Raw genomic sequence first — 8,660 nt, 5'->3', positions numbered from 1 at the left:
GTTCTACATCCATCTAATAATCCAGTTAGGAAGGGATGAGAGCTGCTCCGTCACTAGGTCAGTGGGTGTCTGAGCATCTGCGTTCACACCGACTACAGTCTGCAGCAGCTCTGGCCAATGAAATCAGTCACACACACGTTGACATCACATCTGATTCATAAAATGGGGTCTGAGAGCACAGGCTTTTAAAATGGCTGCGCTGTGGGTTTTTTTCACATGCTTTTTACAGACGGCTTTATTCCATTTGTGGACGGATGGCGCCCCTTGTGGCCAACTCGGAAAACTGCACCGTGCTGTTAAGCAGGGGGGATGAAGGAAAGGAGGAGGACAGAGAGAGAGAAAGAGAGAGAGTTTTTAAAACCCTTGTTTGTTGTTTATATTGGAGTTTTAATGATTTAAAAAAGGATTTTAATGAACTTCACAGATGTTTTTTCTTTTCTCCTGAAACCAAATATTTGTCTTCGCCTCCAAACAGCTGCACCAACTGATGACTGGAGAGAAAAAGGGGGGAGGGATGTGTGTGTGAACTTTTTTAAGCAGATGTGTGTGTGTGTGTGTGTGTGTGTGCATGTGTGCACAACATTCCGCCATATCTTACTCCTGTATTTAATTAAATCAATGCAGTGGTCAGAGGGTCGTCATGCAGTGAGACTCACTGTCAATGTGTAACTTAGTGTGTGTGTGTGTGTGTGTGTGTGTGTGTGTGTGTGTCACACAAAGAGGAGTCTGAGTGTCAGCAGACTTGCGTCCATCCGTCCTTCACCCCCCCCTCTATTCTCTTCCTCTCACATGTTCATTCCTTATAAGGGAAAAAAACAGTGGAGAAGTTAATTTGCAGCTTAAACTAAAAATAAAAAGTTTCTTAAAACTTTTCTCTCCACAGACAAAACATTCGTCTTTTTATCTTCTTTCATCACGTTTGTCTCTTGATAGTCGAGGAGCTGCCGCGACCAACTAAGTGATATCACATGTTGAACTTTTTTCTCTGGAGGAGAGATTATAAAGAACATTTAAACTTTTACACAACTTTTTTTCCTCGACGAAACATTCCAGAGCTGGAGATCGTCTAAACTGGGAGCGAGGTCACTGGTTTTAAGTTTCACCAGCGGTAAACACGTGGTCAGACATTCTTCTGGAGAAGACCAGACACATGTTGGAAAAAAAAAATGAGTTAAACCAGTTTGTTTTCTTATTGTTTATCTGAAAAAACCTGGATTTTAAAAGTTTTAAAGGGACGAGTCGACGTCAGTTCTTTGTCCGTCTCGGGCAGACGGCCACGGCTCGCCCAGACAATAGCAACAGCTGTAGTCCTGCTCCCTTTAAACTTTAAACGTCCCAACTTTCCACTGGTGTCTTTACAAGAGTGTGTGCTGGGGAGTGATCATGTTTGACACAAGAAGAATACAGGGGTTTCCACAGTAACCCCGGTTCTGAAAGAGTCCCTTCATCCTGTTTTTCACAGTGAATAGGAAAGAAGAAAAAAAAAAAAAAGATTCCCGGCAGTGTGTGTGTGTGTGTGTGTGTGTGCGTGAGAGTTGGTGTGTATGTGGGCTTCTGTGAAAAGGACCAGATGGCAGGGTGCGGCAGCGAGGAGGGGGGAGACCAGGCAGGATGTGGGAGGACCAGGGGGGACGAGGGAGGGATCAGGGGAGGAGCCCGGGCTGTGCTCACTTGCGCACCCCTGGCGCATGAAAAGCACAACTACAGGCATTTTTAATTATATTTAACAGAAATTTAGTAATTTACGGGAATAAACCAATAAAATACGCCTAAAAAAAATCTGACGCATTTGCAGAATTAAGTAAATATTGTTGGACGACAAGTCATCGCGAAAAATAAGCAAAAAGATTATTTTAATCAAATGTATTGAAACAAAAACTATCCATGTACGCAACAAAAATTAAATTCAAGCATGTGCGTCTATAGATAAATGCCCCATAACATAAAATGTGTGAATAAATAAATATAATGTTTAATATAATTCCACGGAGATAATAATAAATAAAAAAAACTTCCCTCAAACTTATAATAACATCCCATTTTGTTTTGTTTCAAATTATCCTTTCTTCTATCAAATTACTCAAGTGGTTCCCCTAATTATTTCCCCCGAAATTAGTTATTTTATTGCATTTCTTATTTACTTTGTAAACCACAGGAGTCAAAAAGTAAAGAGCCTTCAGTGAAGTTATATTTTATCTGTGGAGTCACAGTGCCCTCCAGTGGCGGAACTATGAACTGCACTTGAAAGCATGGAATGAATGCCTGCTTATAACCAATAATAACCGCAAATAAATGACGTTAAGGCAAAACTATTGCGTTAGAAACATGTAAGCAGTGATGGGAAGTTTATGGATCAACGTTTGTTCTGCGATTTGAACAAGAGATGCTAGAAAAACGTGTGTATGTGCTTGTGTTGTTCTCCCGGGGACACTATGACCTCTGTTTTTTTTTTGTTTTTTTTTACCGTTAAGGTCGACAGTGATGACGCAAACGCACAACCTGATGACACACGGTGGCTTCCGAAGCCTATGAACGCGCTCGCATCACCACATTGAATTTTTAAATCAAGCCAAAACACAAACAAACTGGCTATAATTCCGACGGCGGAGAACATTCCGACCCGACGGCCCCCCGGCACCAATCAGAGCGGGATGAGCTGCGGCGGTGTGCTTATTAAATCAGTCCTATATCAGCCGGTCTCATTGGGGAAGCAGAAAAAGATTTACTACAGCAATTACACCGGCTAATTACAAGGAGGAAAGATGGCGGGAGTGAGAAAGCAACTGATCTCCAGGAGAGAGATGCAATTAAACCAAAAAGGTAGAACTTTAAAAAAAAAAAAGGGGAGTTGAGGAAGATACAAGGGAGGGGAGTTTGAAGACACCATTCAGGTGACGGCGACCTTGACTACATGCACATAAAAAAACAAAACTTCAGTCGTGAAAAGTGCACGAGCGGAGGAGGGAAAACCAAGTTATTCACGGAGAGGACGGGCAGTAGTAAAAAAAAAAAAGTGTTTCTGTTTATTATTCCAGGAGTGAACGTCCTTGGTACCTCGCTGGCCTCCGCTGCAGAGGGCTTCCTCCACAAGAGGGGAGTGAGTCATTCATGTACGGAACATGTTGTGATGTGGCTTTGTTCTCATGTGACGTATGTGCAACGACAGGATCAGAGGAAAAACCTTCATTTCCGCAAAAGGTCCTTCGTTCAATGTATATTTTTACATATCAACACACTGGAGCTGCGGCTGCGTTTGTCCACGATAACGATATACATCGTGGACTCGCTGGAATCAACCCCACATTATTCTCATCACTGTAGACGTGAAGCGACTTATTTCGTTAATGAACGAGGACACAACAAGCACGTCACATTATAATTGCCCCGAGAACAAAGAATTTTAGTCCTCAGTAAGTCTTTAAATATTCATATTTTCCCTACGGAAAGACGAGGAGACGAAAGGAATCGGAGCAAGCGGGACGAGAAGCGAGTGAGTTGGAAAATGAAATACGTGATAAAGAGAAACTTCATCAAGTATTTTAGACTTATGCAAAGCGATGTAGATGAAAGGGGGGGTTGGGGGGGCGGAGGTCTACAGAGTGTCATTGCCGGCGAAGACGGCTAAAAGCTAGTTGTAGCGCCGGGGCACGTATTCGCCGGCTGTTAATCCCACAGTTTCTGTCCTCTCGTCTCCAACCATCCATCCCTTTTCCTCCATCTTTATCTCTGCTTCAGTGATGAGGACAAAGGAAAGCACTCATTTGCCATCTCCTTCACAAGTTCTACCCTCCCCTGTCTTTTTTAGTTCCTCAGCTCTCCTCAGGCGTGGCTCGTGGGCCTGATTAGTAATTGTGACTTGACCGCACGCTGGAAACCCTGGCACACGAGTGCAAACGCACACGCGTGCTTAGACGTACACATATGTGCGGGTGAGAGCGACAGGGGCCACGTTTGCTTGGCCTTATTACTCTCTGAACAAAGCATATGTGGAGCTGAAGAGATAGAAGGAATTTCTTGCCTCTTTAAATGTCAGCGACGACTCGACTAGAGGCTACGGAATATGTGTGTTAAATAAAGAAATAATCCTCGGCCTGCCAGTGCATCATTAACACAGCCGGACGGGGTTAAGTCAGCAGGAGTGAGAACGGACCGGTTCATCAGCCCGGGGTGTGGAGACGTTGGCATTTTACTGAAAAAAATTAGCAAATTGTGACCTCAATTTCCAGACACGAGGTGTGGAGGCTGGTGATAAACGTACTGAAGTGTCCACCGTTATAGAAAATAAAAAAACAAATATATTGAGTCCTGAAGATTGAAACAAACACAAATTAATTTGCCATTAATGACTATAACAAATGACAATAATAAATTATAAATAATAATAAACGAGCATCATAAATGGTGTTTTTATCTATACAGTCCACATGTTTGGAGCACATAATGGAGATCAAATGCTAAAAGATTAAAATAGTCTGGGTTTGAAAGTTCTTTTCATGCAGCAGTGCTTCCTTAGAAAAGGCTGCTGTATAACTTTAGTCGAGAACACACACACACACACACACACACACACACACACACACACACACACACACACACACACACACACACACACACACACACACACACACACACACACACACACACACACACACACACACACACACACACACACACACACACACACACACACACACACACACACACACACACACACAAAAACAGACAGAAGGACACCTGATGTCAATAATACTCGCTTATAATGGAAAAAGATGTCTGCCTGTCAGGCACGAACTCCTCAACATAAGCACTTATTTGTCAAAGCAACTCCTCTCATGTCTAGTCACATTTATTTAGGTCAGGTTCATCTACCGTGTCATTGGGGCTGAAAAAGGACTAATTTGTTGTTTGCGCTGTCAGCCTTTTTCAGAATATTTGCACCAGATACTTTTCCCCTCAGTCGTTTGCACTCGAATTGAAATGTGTATTATTCTTTTAAAGTGGTTAAAAGCACTCAACTTAACCGTGGAAATGCGGAGCTTCACTTTAGAAGAACTACAGATATATTTAGTAGGTTTTTAAGCATCTTTTCACGTTGAAACTGAGGAGCGGGCGGATAATAGTCGGCGTAGGACGACCATGGAAGCACCAGAAGAAGAACAATAGAATAAAAACATCCACCCATCCTTTAAGCGGTTACACAATGGCGGTAATTAAAACAAATTCAACAAATCTGTGCGACGTTTGAGGGGGGATTGCAATCATGGCAGGATTGTTTGTGTCATCCATTTGGGTTCTTAGAGAGATGATGGAGGTGAACAGCTCTCACTTGCCCACTCAAAATAATCAAAAATGCAAATGTTTCGACATTTTAAAAAATGGAGGAGAAATATCTACCTGTTGCATTGTGTGTCGGAGAACAATAGAAAGTCGTCGCTTCTGTAGCAACATTTAAAAAAAAAAAATGTCTTTAACGCTGACGACAAGGGCATCGATGACGAATCACAGACCCTGAAGCAACAACATCATAAACTGCCAAAGAAACGAGACTTCAAACGTTACCAGGTGACACAAGATGAATGTGTCTGATCCCAGATGTCAGCAAAGTAACTCCGAAAAACGGTGTCGGTCTTTTAAATTAGCTTATCAGGATCCCATGTTTATGCATGAGTGTAAAGATAAAGCTAATCTGTGGAACTTTTGACTTCATTTTCTCAGAGCGAGGTTTATTTTTTTATTTTATGAGAGTCAAATTGAAATAAAATAAATAAAATGCTACAATAGAACTCTCCCTCATGCTTGACATGCACTTTTTACTTTTGTTGGAAACTTTTGAAATAATTATTTATGTATTTTCATATGTTTGTATGCATTTATTTGATTGTATTCATGTATTTATTTTTATTATTTTTTACACATCTGGTCTTAAGAGTTTAATCACAATGAGACTAAACTGGATAAATAAAGGATGAATTAAAAACAGGGATTTTTCGATGGATGTGCTATCCATCCTTCCATCAATCCATCCATCCATCATCAAAATTTAGGGATAGCATCGATATAGATATGTGCTAATTTAGGGTAAACATAGAAAGCATACAAATAACACATTTCAATCACAAAACTTAAAGAAAATATGGCATACATGAATCAAAGTGTCTCAAGTGAACCTCGTAGATGATACATTTTATTTTTATTAAAGGTACAGATAGCCTGAAATAAACTAAAAACAGGACAGTTATCGAAAAGTAAAAAAATATCTTAAATAATAATAATATCTTAAAATAAGAACTTGTAAATTCTACCAGAAAACATGTAATTTTTTCCAAAGAACTAGTAAATTATACCAAAAAAAGGGGGGCTTTTACCAAAGAACTAGTAAATTCTACCAGAAGACGTGCAACTTTTACCAAAGAACTAGAAAATTCTACCAGAAAACGTGGAACTTTTTTGAAAGAACTTGTAAACTCTACCAGAAAACGTGCAACTTTTACCAAATAACTAGAAAATCCTACCCGAAAAAGTGTAACTTTTACCAAAGAACTAGAAAATTCTACCAGAAAACATGGAACTTTTTTGAAAGAACTTGTAAATTCTACCAGAAAACGTGTAACTTTTACCAAAGAACTAGAAAAACCTACCAGAAAACGTGTAACTTTTACCAAAGAACTAGTAAATTCTAGCAGTAAACGTCTAACTTTTACCAAAGAACTTGTAAATTCTACAAGAAAACGTGTAACTTTTACCAAAGAACTTGTAAATTCTACCAGAAAACGTGTAACTTTTTCCAAAGAACTTGTAAATTCTACCAGAATACGTGTAACTTTTACCAAAGAACTAGAAAATTCTACCAGAAAACGTTTAACTTTTACCAAAGAACTAGAAAATTCTACCAGAAAACAAGTAACTTTTACCAAAGAACTAGTAAATTCTAGCAGTAAACGTGTAACTTTTACCAAAGAACTTGTAAATTCTACCAAAAAACGTGTAACTTTTACCAAAGAACTAGTAAATTCTACCAGAATATGTGTAACTTTTACCAAAGAACTAGTAAATTCTACCAGAATACGTGTAACTTTTTACCAAAGAACTTGTAAATTCTACGAGAAAACGTGTAACTTTTACCAAAGAACTTGTAAATTCTACCAGAAAACGTGTAACTTTTACCAAAGAACTTGTAAATTCTACCAGAATATGTGTAACTTTTACCAAAGAACTAGTAAATTCTACCAGAATACGTGTAACTTTTAGCAAAGAACTAGTAAATTCTACCAGAAAACTTGTAACTTTTTCCAAAGAACTTGTAAATTCTACCAGAATACGTGTAACTTTTACCAAAGAACTAGAAAATTCTACCAGAAAACGTGTAACTTTTTCCAAAGAACTTGTAAATTCTACCAGAATACCTGTAACTTTTACCAAAGAACTAGAAAATTCTACCAGAAAACGTGTAACTTTTTACAAAGAACTTGTAAATTCTACCAGAAAACAAGTAACTTTTACCAAAGAACTAGTAAATTCTAGCAGTAAACGTGTAACTTTTACCAAAGAACTTGTAAATTCTAGCAGTAAACGTGTAACTTTTACCAAAGAACTTGTAAATTCTACCAGAAAACGTGCAATTTTTACCAAAGAACTTATAAATGACACAAGAAAACGTGTACATTTTACCCAAAAACTTTTAAATTGTACAAGGAAACGTGTAACCTTCACCAATTAACTAGTAAACTCTACCAGAAAACGTGCAACTTTTACCAAAGAACTTATAAATGACACAAGAAAACGTGAAACACTAACCAAAGAACTTGTAAATTCTACCAGAAAACGTGTAACTTTTACCAAAGAACTAGAAAAACCTACCAGAAAACGTGTAACTTTTACCAAAGAACTAGTAAATTCTAGCAGTAAACGTCTAACTTTTACCAAAGAACTTGTAAATTCTACAAGAAAACGTGTAACTTTTACCAAAGAACTTGTAAATTCTACCAGAAAACGTGTAACTTTTTCCAAAGAACTTGTAAATTCTACCAGAATACGTGTAACTTTTACCAAAGAACTAGAAAATTCTACCAGAAAACGTTTAACTTTTACCAAAGAACTAGAAAATTCTACCAGAAAACAAGTAACTTTTACCAAAGAACTAGTAAATTCTAGCAGTAAACGTGTAACTTTTACCAAAGAACTTGTAAATTCTACCAAAAAACGTGTAACTTTTACCAAAGAACTAGTAAATTCTACCAGAATATGTGTAACTTTTACCAAAGAACTAGTAAATTCTACCAGAATACGTGTAACTTTTACCAAAGAACTTGTAAATTCTACGAGAAAACGTGTAACTTTTACCAAAGAACTTGTAAATTCTACCAGAAAACGTGTAACTTTTACCAAAGAACTTGTAAATTCTACCAGAATATGTGTAACTTTTACCAAAGAACTAGTAAATTCTACCAGAATACGTGTAACTTTTAGCAAAGAACTAGTAAATTCTACCAGAAAACTTGTAACTTTTTCCAAAGAACTTGTAAATTCTACCAGAATACGTGTAACTTTTACCAAAGAACTAGAAAATTCTACCAGAAAACGTGTAACTTTTTCCAAAGAACTTGTAAATTCTACCAGAATACCTGTAACTTTTACCAAAGAACTAGAAAATTCTACCAGAA

The sequence above is a fragment of the Callionymus lyra genome, chromosome 9 (assembly GCF_982586985.1).
Source record: "Callionymus lyra chromosome 9, fCalLyr1.hap1.1, whole genome shotgun sequence".
NCBI lineage: Eukaryota > Metazoa > Chordata > Actinopteri > Syngnathiformes > Callionymidae > Callionymus > Callionymus lyra.
The sequence above is the reverse complement of the archived record's forward strand: the minus strand, read 5'-3'. Positions refer to the sequence as shown.